Source organism: Bombyx mandarina, chromosome 10, assembly GCF_030267445.1.
Source record: "Bombyx mandarina strain Sakado chromosome 10, ASM3026744v2".
Taxonomy (NCBI): domain Eukaryota; kingdom Metazoa; phylum Arthropoda; class Insecta; order Lepidoptera; family Bombycidae; genus Bombyx; species Bombyx mandarina.
This window is the reverse complement of record NC_143217.1, coordinates 12,395,157-12,417,406: the sequence shown is the minus strand read 5'-3', so window position 1 is coordinate 12,417,406 and position 22,250 is coordinate 12,395,157. Positions and strand designations below refer to the sequence as shown.

At 38.3% G+C, this 22,250-nt stretch overlaps 1 protein-coding gene across 1 annotated transcript in view; it reads left to right on the top strand.

Annotated features, from left to right (window-relative positions):
- The window catches only part of centrocortin (cerebellar degeneration-related protein 2-like), an 82,746-nt gene that overhangs the window by 11,806 nt on the left and 48,690 nt on the right, over nt 1-22,250 (top strand). The window lies entirely within an intron of this gene.

The following is a 22,250-nucleotide window of genomic DNA, read 5'->3' as shown; positions in this document are numbered from 1 at the left end:
AGCCTTTGCTCGCCCACCTGTCCTGGTGAAACTGGAAAGGCCTTCGGGCCACCAGTAAACTTTCAATCATAAAAAAAAAAAAAGGATACGGATCGTGGACTAGAAATGTACTGCACACAACTAGACATGTACTACATGAGAAATCAACAATCGGTTGATTTCTTTTATTGTATTTCTTTTTTCTACATCGGTTGTGTTCTTCTTTCAGTGTAGCTTAATGAATATCATTAAATCAAATAAAATATATATCTTTTTGTATTTAAAGCATCCATTAAGAATTGTTTGAAAACGAACGTAAATTACATTACAAATTTTGTAAAGTAACGAATTGAACGTTCTCGCGTTTTCAACCGTCGAATGATTAAATTTGTCAATGACCTTCCAATTCATTTGGTATTGATGATTTGGCCCTGTCTCGAACTATTGACCTACGAATTCGGAACATAACACACGAAGTTCAACCACTGAATTTCTATCTTTTCAGTGGGTCGCGATTCCGACGATCCGTTTTTTTTCTTCCTACCTATCTGAGAACCTTGAGAGGCTATTTCAGCGTAACCTTAACTAGTAGGTGATCTCACAGGGCTCAAACCTAACGACGTTGCTAACACGAAGCCTAGCAAGAGCCGTGCTTCGCAGAATCTACCACCGGATCGGAAACGCGATATAAGTTCTAAGGTGTCAAGTATAGTTACGACGGCTGCCCACCTTTCAAACCGAAACGCATTACTGCTTCACGGCAGAAACGTGCTGGGTGGTGGTACCTACCCGCGCGGACTCACATAAGTAAAACTAGATGGCGTTGTTTTGTATTCAACCAAACGAAATGCAGCCTTTTGTTTGAATCAAAAATATTTCCGCTGCAGCTGCTCATTTATTTACGTGCAAAATACAACCACATTTGTACAATCACCTATTTTGGTTTCTGTTATAAAATCAACTCATAATATATACACGCACCGCGATAAATTTGTAGTAAACCCTGAAACAATTGTATTTAAAGTCACGTTTACGTTAACGTATGAGTAGGTAACACTTGATTAATTATATTTTTTGACACGTATATCTCTGCAATAAAACCGTATAAAATATTAAGCGTGTTCAGTCACGTCTATTCCCAAAGGGAACGTTCTGTTTGGATTTCACAGAAATTTAGAAGCGTGAACAACGTAATCACCGTTGATATACAGTATTTTGTGTATCAAACAGAATAATACCTATAGGTATTATAATTTTATTCAGTATCGTTTTATTATTATTATAATATATTTATTATAATTTGTAGCCACCCTCAAAGAGCTCCAAATCAAACAAAGGCTTTCGTCGATTGTAGATTTGTAGCATTTGCGAATCCTTAATAAATGTTTGGACATATCATTCGTAATGAAAGCTCATTGGAACGTTTAGTGATTCAAGGAAGAGTAGACGGTCAACGCTCTCGCGGCCTATCATCCACAAGGTGGACAGACTTGAGTAAGTCATCTACGAAGTGTTCCCTTACTGAATGTACACGTACCGCCACAAATAGAGAGAGATGGAGAAGTATCTCAAAAGCCGCAACCAAACATTAAGGCATACGTAACCACGACCACTCCGTCAGGAGTGTACGACTAAGAAGAAGAATCGTTTTACAAAACCTAAATAATGATGTCTGTTGATTATGACTATTTGTGTCTCTCAATACGACTCAAAACGATCAGAGACAAGGGGGCAGAAAACTCGTTTTCATTGAATACCCAATTTGTTTTGTTTTTTTTTTGTTTTTCTTTTTAGTAATGTGTACGTGATTTCGGAATAAAGGCTTTTTTCAACCTATTGACAAGAATCCAAATATTTATCTGTTTATTTGCTTGCCCAGACTAATCTCCGAGACGGTCGAAAAGGTGAGTAAACAATTTTACCGAGAATAATGTACTAAAGTCTTCAACCATAATAAGAAAAATGGGTTGTAGATACCGCTATCAGTGCTGATTCCCACTGAGTTTCTCGCCGGATCTTCTGAGTGGGTCGCGTTTCCGATCCGGTAGTAGATTCTGCGAAGCACTGCTCTTGCTAGGGTCAGAGTTAGCAACTCTCCGGTTGAGCCCCGCGAGCTCACCTACAAACGTTAGGGTGAAGCTAAAATAGCCCCTCAAGGCTATCAGCATAGGTAGGAAAAAAAAAAGTGTCGATATGTCTCTGAAAAATGTGTAATAGTATAGTTGTATATTTTGTTATGTAATTAAATTTATTCCATTAGTTAACTTTAGTATTTGAATAGGATGTAACCAATTAATTAAAAAACCTGTTATTGTCATTCTAAACAATTATTTAAAAAAAACATTTTGTACAATCAAGTTTATTATAAAAATAAGCCATAATTCGTGTTGTCTTAACAAAGACACTTTTTTTTATTAAAAAACGTATTCGTTGGTCAATAAAAGAAAAATACCCGATTGGAATTGTAGGCGATTCTTCAGTACTGTAATTAAATTATAATTATTGCCTCAGTCACGTTGATCATATGCAGCACAGACAAAATAAAAAATACACTAAAGTTTTATCGAAATCGAATTAAAATAATAATAAATGTAGTTCGTGAACGAACTTATTATTAAGTAAACAAATTATTTTAATAATAATTGTAAATAGACATGCTTTAACAAAAACCGACTTCAAATAGAAAAAAAAAGAACTCCGAAGCAAATTAATATACACTAAAAACAATAATCATGGAAATCGGTTGGCGTGATATTGAGTTATTCATCTATTTGTCGCGCACATACTTAATGCCAATGTAAGACTTATATGGTTTTCTCACGGATACCTTCAGAACTGGATTAAATCGATTCACCCGGTCAAAAGTTATGAGGTAACAAACATAAAAAAAACATACAGTCGAATTGGGAACGTCCTCCTTTTTTGAAGTCGGCTAAAAAAATAAAAACACTATGAACCAATAGCATCAGTAATTTGGTGTGATAAATAAATGTTTTAATAGACGAGAGCAAACTGGTTTTAATTGAAGTGTATTAATGCATGTTGCATTACTGGGAATCTTATTTACGCGAATCTTATTAATTTAATAATACGTCTTTTAAGATTTCTCCCCTTTAATCCAAAACACTTAAGAAACTTTTTTTAAGTTCATGGTCTACCCAGTCGCCTAGATGTGTGGACGAGCTCACAGCCCACCTGGTGTTAAGTGGTTACTGAAACCCATAGACATCTACAACGTAAATGCGTCACACACCTTGAGATAAAAGTTCTTAGATCTCAGTATAGTTACAACGGCTGCCCCACCCTTCAAACCGAAACGCATTGCTGCTTCATGGCAGAAATAGGCGGGGCGATGGTACCTATCCATGCGGACTCACAAGAGGTCCTACCACCAGTAAAAAATAAGTCTAATAAATAAGGTGAAAATATTTCCCAATGCCACATTTTTTATTGTAGGACAGAATATTTGCTTTAGGGCAGACTATTGTTTAAGAATAAACAATTTGAATAGGTTTATACTTTCAAAGCTGAATTGTATACTCGTACACTATATGATACTCGGACGTCAACTTAAAGAACTGATTAATTTGCGCCGGCTATATCTGCTGTAACAAAAATTACATTGTGTTCGCTGGTTGCCGTTCTTACGTACCAAGGAATATACAACGACAATGGAAAATGCAACGTATTAAATTCTGAATTGCAAATTTCACAATATTTTTTTCATCGCTTTTTATCACAACACCTCTTATAGGAAAACAAACATTCTACTGGAAATGACTAGCACTTTTAAACAGCTCTAGTATTCAAAAAGGTTGGCGTGGATTTAGATCGAGACAGTAGTTTCGTAATTGTCAACGTTATATTCTATTCTTATTATTATTACATTTATATAAATAGAAGCATCTGTGTTTTTTTTGTTTACCACTCCCATAAATTTAAGATGTACATAAAATATGTATATATTTATTATTTTTGGGTTGTTTTTGATTAGATTTTTAGTTACTGAAAAATTTATGTATTTAGTTGCAGTAAAAATGATATATTTTTTTTCTATTTGCTATTAGCCAAAATAATTATAAATTTGGTTATCAACCGTTCGTAACCGTAGAGAAATAAACAAAACCTGAGAAATTGTAGACTCGAATTAATCTTTAAATGGTACGTACCACTAAAGAATGCAAAGGTATTTTTTAAGGTTCGGTCATCGACCTTCATTCAACAATTATTATAAAAATTCGGAATGTTGAGGACACAGATGTCTTCCTCTCTGAAATTTTTATCGTAAATGTTCAAAGCTAAATACATGGAAATTTTTAACGTGTAGAAATATAACAAAGTAAAATCAGTAGCCCAAAATTCAGAATTTGAATGAGACCAAAGATCGCCACCTGAATATTGAACAGTGATTCGGAATGGTCAAGTGACCGTTACACACGTCATGTACTAAGAATACTTCGGTTGCGAGCTATTTCATTTGTTACTGCTTAAACATTTGCATTTAAACACGCATGTTGCTATTCACCTACTTTCGGGCCCTTAAGGCGTTGTTTGTTTGAACCAACCGAAATTCCGATACGTAAAAGTTACTAAATTCATGAGAGTCTTTTGTTGGCGACCTAAGATGCTTTTGTAAAAATTTCATTGTTTGCCAACACACTTTCCTTATCGGTTTGAAAAGAAAAAGTGCGGCATTTATTTTGTTGTTTTTGAAATTTATTAAGCGTAACATCTATATATTAATACGTGAAGCAAAAACTTTGTATCCCTTTTTACGAAAATTGCGCGGACGGAGGAGTATGAAATTTTCCACATTTATAGAGGATATAGATAAGAAGTGCACAATGCTAATATTTTTTTAAATAATGCATAAAAGACACATTAAATCAGTAAAGAAAACATTACACACACTACATACCATGTATTTGACGCACACACGCATGCATACTATTTATTGTCAAACTTTTGTTCTTGACGTCTGTAGTCAAATTGAGAATAGATTAAATATTGTTTGTCTTTATTGATATTTTATAGCCTTGGCAAAATTTGTGATTATAGAAGTATAAAATACAATCATAATAGTGTACAAACTTATTATACAATTCCAATTAATTATAGTCGAATTTCGACTACTGCGGGACCTCTAGTATTTTTAAATTGTTGATAATTTTAAAATACCTGTTTTATGAAGATATAATATTATTAAGTATATTATAAAAGAAAGGCCTACTTTCTTTCACAATACGAAACTAATATTGATTTGAATAAAGACCGTATGCTCTGGCTTTCGTGGAATAAAATAGCAACTATAAATATTTATTTACTTTGTTGCTGTTATAATTATGCAATCATCGGAAAATTCTAATTGGCCAACTCTGCTTTCTAACAAACAACGGCTATGTTTTTATACATGACATTTTTATAGATACTACACAAACAAGTTTCAGACTACTAAACCTGAAGTCACAAATCTGATTATCAACGGAAATAAAATACTGTTTTCCTAAAATACCCGTTAAATTTCATTTAGTCATTTATAAGATAAAATGGTATGTAATTATTATTTTTATTACCTTCTATCTGCTAAAATCACCATTACGTTGGAAATTTTATTATTATCAGGTAGCTAGTAGCTACAACTTGCAAGTTATTAGTTCAAGTAAGCCTTTCAATGTAATAAAAACGTTTTCATTATTCGTTTCACCTTATAAATAATCAATATCGGTGTTTATATAATTAAAATTTAAAAATACCTATTTTTCATAGGTAATTTGAGTACGAACAGTAACAAAACTCCATAGCGAGTGCTTTATAAAAATTCACGCTCCATTGCGTTTGTTTTTTTGACGTCCACTTTATTTTATTTGGATAACGTTACGTATTTACGTAATATCAGCGTGGATACGGTCGATAGATATATCTTTAAAAAAAATACTCGGTTATGTTACCGGATAGCATTGTTTTGTTGTTTTGAAATTGTTTCCTGGTGTTCGATACCTATATGATATTCAAGACCCTAATCTTCTTGTTCACGAAGATTACTATTTCGATTTTATTTGATGATTTCACCCACAATTCATTCCTCTTACTACTCACGAAGAAGAATTGCAAAGGCAGCATTTAATTTTAATCCGAATTCATGATAGGTATTTCAATAAAATACTTATCGATTTTTTGTATTTGCAAAGTTTATGAATCTTTTTAGCTAAAGTTCTACATTCTATGGTTGTGAAATTTATATTTTTAAAGACAGCAAAATGGGTAATAAATAATATTAATGTTACTCGCAAATCTAAATTATATAACCTTTGAAATGTCATCTGCGTGTCATCTCATAGACATGTTACGGTTTCGTTGCCTATTCAAGCGCATTGCAAAATGGCCGCCCGTAAATGGAAACTAGCAAGTTTATTCATGACGTACAATAACGCTACTAAGCATGTCTGTCGTGGTCCATTTATTACTATCAAGATTCCGAACTGTTTTATTTGTTCTTATTCAACAATTTATTATTTTTATACCAGATTACATTATTTCAATATTATAGATGTAAGTACTGTACGTATTATTTGTTGCCTTTAAAACGATCAATTATTAATTATTCTTCGTGATATTAACGTAATTCAGAGTCGTCGTGGTCTAAAGGATAAGACACATTATTAATATAGTATAGCAAACCAAACGATGCGAGTATACCGGTATTCAAATGACATAGTCAAGTGCCATTTTTCTAAGGAAATATGTACCCAAGTGTTCTAAAACGCCTGAATGAAGGAAACATTGTGTACATAAAATCACCCCCGCAAAATGTACACTAAATATACTATAATACATAAAATTACTGGCGATAAGACGCTCCACTGAGTTTCTCGTCGGTTCTTCTCAGTGGGTCGTAATTCTGATTCGATGATAGATTCTGCGAAGCACTGCTTAGTCTTAGCCTTAGTCCTTTAGGCTACGAATGAAGGGAAAAAAATGTAGAACGTATTGTAAGAGTAAGCGTACCGGCACCGGCACGATTAAGTACTACAAAGAGGCCTATTTCTGCTATGAATCAGTTTTGACAGCCATTACTTCCATCTTATGTCTCAAAATGGGTAGCGGCATTTCCTCTGTGTTGTCCATGGACTCCAATAACTTAACACCAGATGGACCGTGAACTTATTCGCCCAAATTTGAATAATAATAAAAATTAAATGGCCTCTTATACAGCTTATAACAACTTCACATTCACATTGCATCATTCATGGAAAATGTTAATAGAACTATAAATGTATGAATAATGTCAGAATACACTTCAACAAATCAAAGTTCTCTCAACTTTCAAGTGTCGGCACATGAGTGTGAAAAGCAACTAAATAAACACTCGCATCACAATTATCACATGGCTGTCATACTACTCGTTGCATTCGCAGACGTCGTAATAATGTTGTCACGATTTACATGGGTTGATGTGCTATCAATATTGTTTAATTAAAATAGGTATAATGAGCTATAAGTTATGCCATCTTTCGGATACCCAAGAAGATGACATGCAAGCTGCTCTATACGCGTCTTGCTCAAGAGCAACCAGGCGACGCATGACAGCACTCCACAAACCCCGCTCGCGGTGGCGGTACGAGTTGGCGGCGCCGTCTATGCGTGATTTGGACACCAACCGATCACCGACAGAGAGTTCCGACGGTCATGGTGCTGACAACCGCCAGCTTGACGTCCAGCGGGTGCCCAGGAGATTTGCGTTGTGCCCGAAAAGTATCACCTAGTTTTTTCAGCTGTACGTCATCTGAGATTCAACCGCGGGTTGTAGAGTGACCGGAAATTTTACTCGGTTCAACTCCTACATGCCCCATCTACCGCCCCCCACGAATAAGGGGAAATGTGGCGATTTCCTCCAGACAAAAAAAAAAATATTATTTAGTATTTTGGACAAGCAATATATTAGCTTTCCCTAAACTAGCACTCTTTGTAAACTTATTTATAATTTATATATTGCATTAGATGCGATATTAGTTCATGTTCTATCTGATTTTTTTTTACCGAGACCTATGGAAGAGTTACGGAAAGGGTAAGCTAATTGAAGAGAGAACATTACTACCACGGATTTAGAGACAAAGTTTCAAGGGGTCCGGGCTCACGTACCCGTACCTCCGATCACTATGAATGTTAGTTGATCTTGACACAAACAACACAGTAAAGGTCTAAAACTAGAACATTAGAACTAAGTTAAAAAAAATTATTATTGCTTAGATCGGTGAAAGAGCTCATGTTCCCCATGGTATTCAATGGTTACTGGAGCCTATAGATGACAACAACGTTAATGTCGCCATCCACCTTGAGATGTGAGTTCTAAGTATTTTCGTTGCAAGATACTGACACCCAATAACATAAAAAATGTTATTAACACACACACGAAATATTAAACGTGATAAATACTTTTTAGAAGTTATGTCAAAGTATTTAATTGATCAATTCACATACGTTAATTTTATTCACAATCTGTATCGGGAAAGCAGACCTTTATCTAGACTTTACGTAAACAAACTTGTTATTGCCACAAACTGCGACACACCCAATGCCTATGAAACATATTATTGTCAAACAGATATTCATTACATTAAAAAACTGTAACAAAAAAGTACTCATTGTTTTGTATTGTTTCAGTGCTTTAAGTTGTCTCCCATGAACATGTGAGTAACTTGAGATGTAGTGGATTTTAGACCCGTGAGATGTCCAGATAGTATTGCTAGGTTCACGCTTCTGAATGTCAGAATATGTTAATGTTTTTACTTGATTGAATAAACTTTTCGTTTTTCTTCGCTTATATACATTTTTAACAATAAAACGCTTTTTCATTTTCAGTTATTATAATCGTTAGTCTGATTCCCGAAAATATGTTATTATTTGAGTGGAATTACATTTTACTGAATATACATAATTTTAGTAAAATAAGATTTTTTTGTGTTATGTAACTTATTTTTTTGTTTTGTTTAACATTACTAGATGAATTTTTCGTGCGGAGTCTCATAAATTTTGCTCGCTGGTATATTTTATAAAGCATATTTAATTATGTGTTATGTAAAACTTTCAAGTGATTTTTTGAAAGTATTTAATACTTTCTTTTATTGCATTAGTTTAGTCTATATACTAATAATATTATAAAGAGGAAAGATTTGTTTGTTTGTTTGTTTCGAATAGGCTCCGAAACTACTGGACCGATTTGAAAAATTATTTTTCCATTAGAAGCCGACATTGTCCCTGATGAACATAGGCTACTTTTTTTAATTTTTTTTTTTTTGTTTTGTTTCATGTGTGTTTTAATGTTTCCGAAGCGAAGCGAGGGCGGGTCGCTAGTTTGGATATATTTGCGGTGATAAAATTTATATATAAGACACCTAAGCAATATTTTTGCACAAGTTTCTCGAACAAACTGATCCTTTACTGATCGATAACTATTCTATGTTTGTCTAGGGTTACCAAATTATATTATTCGGGGTGTATGGGGATCGAGAAGCCGGAAGAATAATAAATCACAAAGTCAATATAAACGAAAACAAAGGACATGTACTATAAATACTGATCGTTTACGAAAGACGACTAATCCTGCTGCTATCAGATACCATATTTTCTAAACGAATACGCACCTATGCGGAACGGTTTCCACGATCAATGTTTCGTGAAAAATAAATCGACTCTCAAAGTGTATCAATTTACTTAATTAATTAATTTGTTTTTAGAAATACACATCGGAGGATTGACCGGTTTTAGATTTTATTTTTTTATATAAAAAAAAAGGCCTTCCGATTGATCGGGATCGCTTTTCCCTGCCTCGACTACGCAAGTTTCCACTACTTGTGAATTTTTGTGAATCACATAGACATTTAAAAATATGTACACGAATTTGCACTCCTAAACCATAGTATAAATATATGAATTTACATTAACTGACGATGCGACGGTTATACTCGGGCAGGCTTAGACTTATGTTTACCTATATCTATACGTATGTATATGATATGATGAGCATTATTTAACAATCTTAATTAAAACACAAATTGGAAGCATTGAGTTTATTATTATTTAGTTTAAAATAACATTATTTTATTAATAGAATTAGAGGTAAATTATTTGATTGGTACATCAGCTGCAAATACCCTTTACAATTTTTGTTAATTCGAAAACAATAGCTACCCTAGATAAAGGCTCGTTCAGGGTTCCGGCAGAACGCCGCCGAGCGAGTCCTCAACACAAAGCCAGACGAGTCAATGACCGGGAGAAATATCTAGTTATTCTCGCCTGTGCTAACAGAATCTCTAGAATTCTTGCTGATTATGTAACATAGTAGCGATATATTCATTTACACGTTTCAGTAGAGATTTGTACGACGCTAAATGAAAATTATTGACCGCTTGAGCCTAATACAATTATCGCATTAATAATTTTCCTTTTTTTTAATTTTTTTTATTGCTTAGATGGGTGGACGAGCTCACAGCCCACCTGGTGTTAAGTGGTTACTGGAGCCCATAGACATCTACAATGTAAATACGCCACCCACCTTAAGATATAAGTTCTAAGGTCTATTAACTTTCTGTTTCTGTGTATGTGAAGTAAGCTGTTGTATTCTTTGTACGAGGAGCAGTGCTGCTTGAGATACAGGTTTTATCACCTAGTTCAAGCACAGATACACATTATGCTTGCGTTTCTACTTCTATGTTAATAATAAATAAATAATAATCTATATATTAATACGCGAAGCAAAAACTTTGTATCCCTTTTTACGAAAATTGCGCGGACGGAGGAGTATGAAATTTTCCATACTTATAGAGAATATAGAGAAGAAGTGCACAATGTTAATATTTTTTTAAAATATAGCATAAAAGATACATTAAATCAATAAAGAAAACATTACACACACTACATACCATGTATTTGACGCACATACGCATGCATACTATTTATTGTCAAACTTTTTTTGTTCTTGACGTCTGTTGTCAAATTGAGATTAAATATTGTATGTCCTTGTTAATATTTTTTTAGTGTAGTCTTGGCGAAATTTGTGATTATAGAAGTAGAAAATACAATCATAATAGTGTACAAACTTACAATTTCAATTAATTATAGTCGAATTTCGACTACTGCGGGACCTCTAGTAATAATAAAAGGTCTCAGTATAGTTACAACGGCTGCCCCACCCTTCAAACCGAAACGCATTACTGCTTCACGGCAGAAATAAGCAGGGTGATGGTACCTACCCGCGCGGACTCACAAGAGGTGCACCAGTAAATAACCCAATAATAATTCCTCAACCGCTACATCAGTACCACATAAGTCTAACCAGAATGTAATGTACCTAAATTGTAGCCAATATTATTTTTATGTTATCAATCAGTGTTCGAAAAAATTTATACAAGCATACCTAAAGTGAAACTTGAACAAGTATTAAGTAAAGCTCAGTGTGGGCGCAGCTTCTAGTGGTACGAAGTATAAAACATTGTCGCATTCCGTCCACCCGGTTTGTAAACTACACCTAAGCCTACACACACACTCGATATTAAAGTTTAATTATTATTAATTACGACAGAAAAATTCTTATAGCCGTATATAATGAATTCTAGTTTTTCGATGTTTCCAATACTTACCAGTTTCCGTGATTACGGAAATTATATGATTATAATTAAAAACTTCAGATTAAACCTTAAAAGTTGTTTTAATTTTATCGACGACTCGCAAAAACCGAAGAAAATACTATTTGTAGCACACAGTTTGTATTCTGAGAAGTGCTTATCAGGTAGATAGAAGAAATATATTAAGTAAGTAGGGCATACCTACTAATCTTATTACTTTCTTACTAGGTCATTAATCCGTCAAATTTTTAAACAAGCACACGGACCGTCTAATGTTAAGCGGTTATCGGAGGTATCATAACGTGAATGCCGTCATGAAACTCAAGGTCTATGTCTCAATGATTCAGTGATTATGCAAATTATAATGAGACGGTTTTTATTTTTATTACACGATGTTATTTATTCCTTCATCATGAAAGTTATTCGTTAACATGCGTCTAGTGAGTATTTCATTACAAGTTTGGTCCTGGTTACTGTTTTGAACACCGGCATAGTCACGTCGCTCCATACCTACGAGTACACCGGACATCTTATCATTTAGGCCACGACACCGTAAAACATAGTCGAGACTACTTTAAAATGGTTACTTTAAGTCTAATCTCTTTAGAAATGTTAGAATTATGACCTTGGAGTATATGAAAATAATAAAAACATCTTATTTTTAAACTACCTTCATTTTCGTCATTAAGCTGTAAACTATTTCCTGGATTAAAGTTCACAGATAATTACGCATGGGGCATAAGAATAATCATAGTAATATTATGATGTGTCGCGGTCATTGTATTCTAATGTATTTTATGGAGAGAAACAATTCTATCCTTCCATCGTTATATTCGACGAATTTTAGTAAAAAACTAAATATTACTGATTAGAGTGCTTATTTTTTTGGGCGAATAAGAAGGAGTAACAAACCAGGCACGAATTTAAGAATAGTTTTGCTAAAATAATATTCCCTCAATGATCGAAATTCAACCATAATCTTTGACACTTCCATGCTTATGTTCATAATTTTGAAGGAAAAAGAGAAGCAAATAGTAATTTTACTAAATGTCTTTCTTTATCGACAGAAAAATAGGTTATTCCCAATTATTTTTTTTGAAAACACGAAAACTCGTCAACGAAACCTTCTTCAGAAAAAAAGGGAATCGTTTAGCAAGGGAAGAAGAGTTCGAAGGGAAAATGGTACGTTTACTGCCTGACTGAATGTCTATTTTTATGTAAAATTTTTTTCGACATTAGAACCTAATATTGTTTGTGGGTAGGTTAGAAATTTCACCTCAATCAAATCACCTATCTATCAAAACTGGTAACGTATTATTAAGAAGCTCATGCTATCGAATATATTTAAGATTATTGTTAACTGACTTAAAAAATGAGGTGGTTCTCAATTCTACTGTTTTCTTTTTATATATCAGAATTTTTTTCTAGGTGAACCGATTTTGATGATTCTTGCTTTATTTGAAAGCTGGTACCTCTTGTGTGGTCCTATTTAATTTAATCAAGATCCGACAACTAGTTTTTGAGTTTTCCTCAATAATACTTATATTGATATAATGCTTAATATATAATGCTTATATGACTTCGAAAACATCTATTATATTGTCGTTTTATTTTGTTGAAGTCAATTTGTTTTTTTTTATTTGTGTTGTATTTTAAATATGCTGCAGTAATGTGCGAGCGAACTCAGGTTTTAATGTCAAGTGGTGACTGAAGCTCATAGACATATCAAAACGTCAATGCCGTCCACCTTAAGATATTAGCTCGAAGTTTCATTGTATTGTACTGATTTGCGGCAGAAATAGGTCTGATGTCAGTTGGTACCTATCCATGCGAACTTACAATACGACCTACTACCAGAAATAATGCCAATTTAAAAATAGTTCAGTTTTTATCACACGATCTTATTCCTTCATGATTTAAAGTACGGTACTTTTTTTTTCTCCTAATATTGGCACTGCACTAACATGCTTTCTCTTACGTACAAGGAAAAATAATATTTCTACTTTCGAAAATTTTTCTTTAATAATAATCGGTGTCTTCATCATCTTCGGGTACATCTTCACTAGTTGAAAAGCACTTCCCTTCGTGTATAACAAGCAGATTGTTTTTATTGTACATTTCTTTTTCAAACATCTGATCCAACTCAATTGCACAATAATTTTCATAAGTGACCGCATTTGTGCCGCAAACGGGACCTTTGTATTTGATTTTTTCACATTTCATTTTATCGCTTAAGCTCCGTGGCGATTTTAATAGAATTATTAAACAAAACACTGAAAAAATATATAAAATATTGTATACTAGTAGTTCCTGAGATTAGCGCGTTCAAACAAACAAACAAACTCTTCAGATTTATAATATTAGTATAGATTCAAGGACGAAGCTCAAGGCCCACTTGTTGTTCAGTGATTACCGGAGCCCATGGAGATAACAAAGTGTGACGCCATATATTTTGATAGCTCGAACTCTCAATTGGTATGATTGCTGTCCTAATTTCTGAAATTTTGAACATATAACTGCATCGCAGCAGTAATAGTTAGGTAGATACTCGATGCCTAAAATTTCCGGTAACCTATATGGGTAGATAGGCACAGGGATTCAACCAATGCAACTGAAATTTCTTATTCTGTTCTCAAGGCACAGAACGACAATGACTTTGATACATAATATGTTATATTTACGGGCTCGGGTTCAAATACCCATACACGAAGAAAAAATAATCCATAAATAACATTAATTTACCAATATATTCGTGGCATACCTTAATAACTATGGAGAAAACGCTACACCTAATTAAAATTTATTGTAACGACTCAAATGTTTATTAATTTACGTTCCGTACAATAAAATATGTAGGTAAGCATGAATTTACGACGTTAGTCATTAGATATTATAATTATTTACTATATAATTTATTTACATTCGGTTTTGTGTTTTTCTATTGCACCAAATGGATTATTTGAATTTTATGTAAAGATCATCTATAAAAAAAAATCGCAATTGCCAATGTGGCACGCTGTGTGTTTACGTAATAATTTATTACTACAAACGAATAAGTGGTTGATTTCATTGTTTATAAAATAATTTAAAAGGCATTAAAATATTTAAAAAAGGAGTAAAAATACAATGAGGATTATGTTATACATACATGATTTAAATAATCAAAGATTTATTGGGTAGTGTAAAATCTTTGAATTATAATTAGGTACCACAGACATTAATAATTTCGTTTTTATCTCTTGACACTTTACTAAAATAAATTTGATATTATTTTGATAGTAATTCGATTCATTCGAAAGACAAATAAAAAATCGTCCTTCAGGGCTAGTTTTTGTTCAGAAAATTATAAATGATTTAGACTACACTTATTTCTTAATTAAATTTATGGATGTAAACTTACAAAAAACAGGGAGTAAAAAATCCATTGCGACCTATTTCCCGCCAAAAAATTGTTTTATCGATTATTTTTTTCAGTTGTAATAATGAAGCAAACGATATAAGTGTTGTTCAACGGAGTTGAGCACAAACTGTGCAGGCACGTTATCGTGTGTTGTTTCATTAATGAAATCACAAGTAAGTTTTTTTATTCATTGCTTAGATTTTGAAAAACGTTTTGTTGACTCCGATTACTTGAAGAGCTGGCCAAATCACCGTATCCTAAGGTGTTTTTAAGATTTGTAACCATTGCTGCCAAAATCATATTTGCTATGACAGTAACTATTTATGATTCAACTGACTAACGTCTCAATAGCCGAAAAAAATATTTCAGCAGTAACGCAAACGCATTCCTAGACTTATATAAAACGTTTGAAAAAATATTTTAAAGGAACACAGTCACGTACTGTTTATAAGTTGACCTTCTGTTTTCTTTATTAACATACAAGTACATTCGACAAAGCGTGGTGACGTAATATAATCCGATATCCATATTATCGGGTGCCAAATATCGGCCACAGTGACCTCCTAATCCTAATACATCATATGCTGTTGGATCATGTTGCCGAATGAAGCCATAATTACTAAAAACGGCAACAGATGCTTAATATTGTATGTCTTACTCAAGCCCGGAAATTGCTGATATATTATACCGTAAACTGTAGGTACATAGGTTAGAAGGGATAATTGAAGGTCAGTAGTATAGTAACAACTGAATTTTCATAAAGTTCAAATTACAATTCAAATTGCAATTGGAAATAAATTGGACAACACAGAGATTCAAAATCGATTTTACTACAGATAAAGATCACAATGTACACTTACAGGCGATCAATTTGACGTCAAATAAACAAACATCTCGACAAAGGTTATGTGTTATCAAGGCGAATGTTCGTGACGGATCGATGGACGAAAGAGAACTGTGAGAACTTGTTCGGTCACGAATCTTGTTGGATTTTCAAAAACATTAGCCTAATAACTTTACTCGTATTATCGAAGGTGTGATTATGACATTATTCATTAATTACCATAATCTAAACCAATTTCACTAAATTTTGATTTTTATTCAGATTTAAATAAACCTGAAAATCGATTTTAGTGATGTGTATCGTATTGATAATTTAATGGAACGTTAAATTTCGTTCGTCGATCCAAACGCTGGTGTTACTACTAATGCTTCGACCTTTAGAACGGTCGATTGTGTCTATATTGGCCATCGCATCGTCTCGGCTAAAACTGAAGTAAGCGTACAAGGAACAGGTTGTTTTGATATCTCGATTGTGAGACAATATGGGTGCAGCGCCGTATCTGCAGTATCAATTCCTCAATATTATGCAACAGCGCATAACGATTAAGCTGGCTTTCCTCGTGTCTATTAATTGAAACTGATAATTGCGAACCGTCTGTCGTTTACTCGAAGAATTGAAGTTGCGTCATTTAATTGCCTCTTAAATGATGTTGTAAAGTTATGGAAAACGCACTTTTATTAATTACACACGTACATAAAGTTTTGTTTTTCGTTCGTATAGTGAAAATTGATGAGCGGTCCGCATGTATCTAGCATATAAAATAAAAAAGACCACTGATTCAGAATTGGTATTAATTATTAAATTTGAAAGATCATCTGACATTCAAATAGTTCACTATTAAAATTTCACCCATTTGCATAAATAAAGCTTCACTTTCTGTTCGTTATTGCTATCGTCAGAGAATTTTATTTTCGAGTTAATTGAACTATCTCTAGTTATTACGTATTTTTAGGTATGCCCATCTGTAAAGTAAGCAGACAAATTGTTCAAAATAACTGGTTATTATCCGACAACTGTCCACGATTTTTCGCTAAGACATAATTATTCTACTACAGTTATATTCCTCAAAAGTACATTTTTAACAATTTCGAAAGGCCCCACCGCCACTAAATGTTTTAAAAAAGCAACCAAATACGGATTCGGCTTGAAATGGACAAAGTGTAATATCTAATTACTGGTATTTATCTATCTAACGACATAATAAGTATCAAGATAACAAATTTATAATTTCAATTAACATATGAGACTCTTCAGTTTGCATAATGATTTCTACATTTAATTAATGATTTATGGTTGAACCAAAAACTCCTTTTGTAGCTAAATGGAAATTGAGTTATAGCTGTAAACATCTTAACACAATATTTATGTCTTATTCAGGCTTACACTTTTTGTTATGATATCTATTGTAATTTAAAATAAATATTATATTAATTAGTCTTTTATATATTATTAAAATTGTTTAAGTTCCTGATTACAAAAATTGTAAAAAAAGGTATTTAATGTAAGTGCATCAATATTTCTGTACTTATTGAATATTTTATTTGTAAATCCTTTTTTTTTACGGAAAAAAATCAATGGCAAGTAGAACATAAGTGACATTTAAAATAGAAGCATAAGTGCAACTAAAAATCCGTGCAAGATACTATGGCTAAGTTAATTGTTGTTTAGTAAGGGATCGGACCGAACCTTAGAATGGCGAAGAAAGTGGATATAACTGGAAAATAAACCACGCTTAGTAACATGACCATAATTCAAACAAGCTTGAAAACGAAATCTATAGATTTAATGCCACACGTACCAGTAATAATGAGTCGTTGCCGTTAAACAAAATTATTACTTGATAATTCTTTTTAAATTGCTCTTGGGACTGATAATTGAATTACATGCTCCATTGATATCCCCCTTGCGTCGTATTCCTCATTGCTGAGGGTAGTGACCACCCTTTTGTTTCACCTTCGCACGCACGATATTTCTCCATCCATTCTTGTCTCTGGCGGTGTGGAGGACATTGTGAAACGTGGAATCAAGAAGAAGAAGAAGGGTCGTCGTACCCCCTTTCGGGGGCACGGAACGGGCCTCGGGGCAAACCCCACTGCCCGGAACGAAGCTCCCTGCCACACAGGGCAGGGGGTGAAGTGTTTGCAAGACGGGATTAGGGGGGCTGTTCGTATGCGCGTTCGGCGCACTCCACATCGACAAAAATATATACATAAACATAATACGATGGGCTTGATCTTAAGCGACGGATTGATGCCCGCGGAGGAGTCACCCCGGCGCCGGCTGCTGTCCTCAGCTTGATTTTTTTTTTTTTATTTTTTTTTTTTTTTTTCCTACTTACTACTAACTATAACTAACTAAAACTAAACTACGATACTAACTATTAACTACTACTATTTACAATATATACAAAGCGGGACAACAGTCAGCACCGTGGGGCCCGCCACCGGCCCCATGCCGCGGCCCCACCTCTACAAGTCAGAGGGGGAGCCGCGGCACTAGTTTGGCGCTCACCCGCTAAGGGCTCCCCAGAAGGGGAAGACCGTCGCGGGGAGGGACCGACGTAAATCACTCCCCTTAAGGGGGGAGTGGTCCACCCAAACGGGCGGTAGAAATGGGTCCCCATAGGGGGGCACCCCAACAGTGTGGGGGGAGATGAAGAGTGTGGACAGCTCAGTCCCATGGGGGCACTCATTATGAGCACTCCCATATCACTCCGGTTAAGCCGACTATCTTACCATAGCCGGGGGTTCCAGTAGCTCCCTTGGTAGCGCCCTACCATCAGGTGGTCTGGCGTGCAAGGGAGCTATATTGTGGAGATGCTCGTGGGGTCCACCGTCAGCCCGCTCGTACATATTACGAGCTAGCCTCCGAATGAACTCCTCGAGCGACTCCACATCTAGATCCCGGGCGATTACGTCATTTCTGACGTAACGCCCTGCTCCGACTATCGTGCGAAGAGCCAGATTCTGCTGGGCCTGTAACTTCACCCGCATGATCTGCGGGATGAGGTGATACCAGGCCGCAGCTGCGTACGTGATACGGGAACGAACATACGTCTTGTAAATGCCGAGTCTAGTCCTGGTCGGCAACCTGGAGGCCAACACCTGCCGGAGGAGAAACCTCGCATAGCGGGCGGCCGCCAACGCCGACTTGGCGTGGGCGGTCATCCTCAAACTCCGGTCGATATTGACTCCCAGGTATCGGACACTGGGCCTAAACTCGACATTGACTCCATGGAGACTGAGCTGTCCTGGGACGACTCTTGTGCGGACCGGACCGAAGAGGATAGCCGCGGTCTTCCCCACGTTGACCGCGACCCTCCATCGGTCCAGCCACTGGGGCAGTAGGTCCAACAGCCTCTGCATCCTCGAAATGGCCGCAGAGGGGAAATTAGAGGACGAGAAGTAGGCGCTGTCGTCGGCAAACAGCGCCAACTTCACGTCGGCTTCCCACGCTTGGAGGTTGCCCTCAAGCGTGGGAATGTCGTTGGTGTAGAGAGCGTAGAGGACTGGTGCCAGGACGCTTCCCTGGGGAACTCCGGCCGTGACTGGGCGCACCGACGACTTTGCGCCCTCGACCGCGACAAGGAAGGATCTTCCCTCCAGGTACGACCCCAGCAGTCGCACATAGGCGTGCTGGAGGTCCGTGTTCTGCAACAGCTTGTAGACCAGTCCCGCATGCCAGACACGGTCGAAGGCCTTCTCGATATCGAGAAAGACTGCGGCCGTGTACTGGCGCGCGTTGGACCGATCCGCCAAGTGGTGCATAACGCGGACCAATTGCAGCGTTGTCGAGTGACCGCTGCGAAACCCGAATTGCTCGGGTCTGAGAAGGATGTGCGGCGACACCCTTCTCAGCAGCAGCCGCTCGAACAACTTGCCCATATGCGACAGCAGAGTGATCGGACGATAACTGGAGGGATTTCTCCTATCCTTGCCGGGTTTGGGCAGGGCAATAACCTTGCCCAATTTCCAAGTTCCCGGGAAGTGTCCTGTGGACAGAATGGAATTGAACAGTCGTGTCATGCATGACACGACCGTTTCGGGGAAGTGGAAAAATGCGAGGGAGGGAATACCGTCCTCGCCCGGCGCCTTGCGCCTCTTCATCCGCTTGATGGAGAGGCGCAATTCACTGGAAGTGATGAAATCACCATCTCCCAACGGTGGCACCGGGGAGGAGAGTAGGCTTGCTACGCTCTCTTCCACCGATTGGTGGAATGCGGCCTCTGAGGGTGCAGAGTTATTTGGAGCGAACTGCCGCTCCAGCATTACGGCCAGGACATCGGCGCGGGCCTGAGCCGAGAAGCATCGGTTGCCCCTCTCGTCCACGAGTGGACAAGTCGGGGCAGGCCGATTTGAGAGCTGGCGGCAAAGTCGGTGGAGGGACACGGACGAGGGGTCCTCACGGGCCTCCTCGATCCGTTCCTCCCACGCATAGCCCCGATAGGAGCTAATCTTCGCCGCCAACTCCGCTTCCAGTTCATTAAGCTCGCGCTTGATCCTGGGACAACGAGTTGTCGCCCAGAGCCTCCTCAGGCCCCTCTTCCGGCGAATAATCGCTTTCAGATGGGCCGGGAGTATACCTCTGGGCCCGCCGCTGGGCACAAGAGTCGTCGCCTGGTCGATCGCTCCCCTGATGGAGTCGACAAGGCGGACTGCCGCGTCGTCGACCCCCTCAGGGGTGTTGGGGTCCTGAATTGCGGGAAGGTCGACTAGGCGTCTCTTAAAGAGCTCCCAGTCGACCTTCGGTCGTAGGGGCGAGGTCGCAACCCGGGTGAGCCCCATTCCCAGAGTGACCAGGATAGGGAGATGGGGGTACCCAGGTCGTACAGTGCCTCAATAGTTAAGGGGCACCGTAGCCCCTTATGAACGCACACATCCAACACGTCGGGCTGGAGTTGCGCGGCGGTCGGAATGTGCGTGGGTTCGTCGGGGCCGACCACAGAGTAGTCGCCCCTATCGGCATCTTCTAACAGCCGCCTGCCCACTGCTGAGTTCAGTCGGGAGCCCCACGCGACGTGCTTCGCGTTGAGGTCCCCGACCAGCAGAGCTGGGCGGCTGTCGCAATTCAGGACCCGTCTTATGTCCCCGGGGTGGAAATCAGGCCCCGGGGGTCTATACGCGGCATAAACCCGCATATCTCCCCCCGAGGTGTGGATCCTCACACCGATCGACCTTGTCGATGTGAAGGCCAGCAAATCCAACTGATCATGCACCACGTCTCGCCTGACGAGCGCCGCAGTGCCCCTGAACGGCGTCCCGGCAGGACTCACCTCGTCACGTCGGTACATGAAGTAGTTTGGAATCCTGAACACATCCCGAGGACGTAGCTTGGTCTCGCCCAGGAGCACAACCTCAGGGTTGTACTCCCGGGCGAGAACCAAGAGATCGTTCTTGCGGGTTTTTACCCCGCCGGGGTTCCAATAAATGATGCGCAGTTCCTGGCTAGCCATTGAGGCGATCTCGCGGATCACTCCGGAGACCACCTCGGACAATTTTTCCCAGAGCGCGAGAAGCCATGCAGCAAAGCCGGCAGGCTGTGAGGCCTGCCGACCGCTGCGCTGCTCGCGCTGAGGGCGGGGGGGAAGAGGGGGCAGAGTATTGCCCAACGGCTCAGGTTGAGCTTGAGGCAATGTTTGGGGCAATGTTTGTCCCTCCAGTTGTGGAGGGTTAGGGTCGGCAGTTACGTTGGCTTCCATGGCCTCATGAAGTTGTTGGTCCACTTCCATGTTTCTGGCGCTGCTCTCTCTCGCCATTTTCTTCAAGAGTTTCTTCCTCTCCTTCTTTTTTTTATTTTTAATTTTTTTTTTTTTTATTTAGGGGCTGAGCCGGCTGTCTCGCGAGTGTCGTGGGCTGTGGTGACAGCTATAATTTGGGCTCGGCCACGAGGAGTGGGGTTGGACGTTTTGGTCTGTCGCGGCGGGTTGGCCTGCGCCATCAGCGTGGTCGCTGACGGCGCTGCCTCCACTACCGAGACAGACGGAATGGTACTAGGAGGAGGAGGGGCTGGGGTTTGGGAAGATTTCCCTTTCCCCTTCCCCTTCCCCTTAGGGATGGGAACAGGTGCGACTGGAGCCGGGACATTCCTGGGCCGAGGCACCGGTGGTGCAGGAGGGGGGATGGTTACTCCCATCATCCTGGCCCTCTTGCGGTAGACCACACACCGCCGATCGATGGCGGCGTGGTCCTTCCCGCAATTTGCACAGGATAATGGGCCATCCCTTGGCCTCGGGCAGTCCGCCACAATGTGCTCGCCGGCACATCGAACGCAGCGGACCGCACGGTGACAATTGGTGGACGCGTGACCGAAGGCCTGGCAGCGGTGACACTGCGCAGGTCCTCGGTTTGGACGCCATCCCTCAACCGTCACCCCCGGCAAGTACATCAGTTCATTCACTGAATACAGC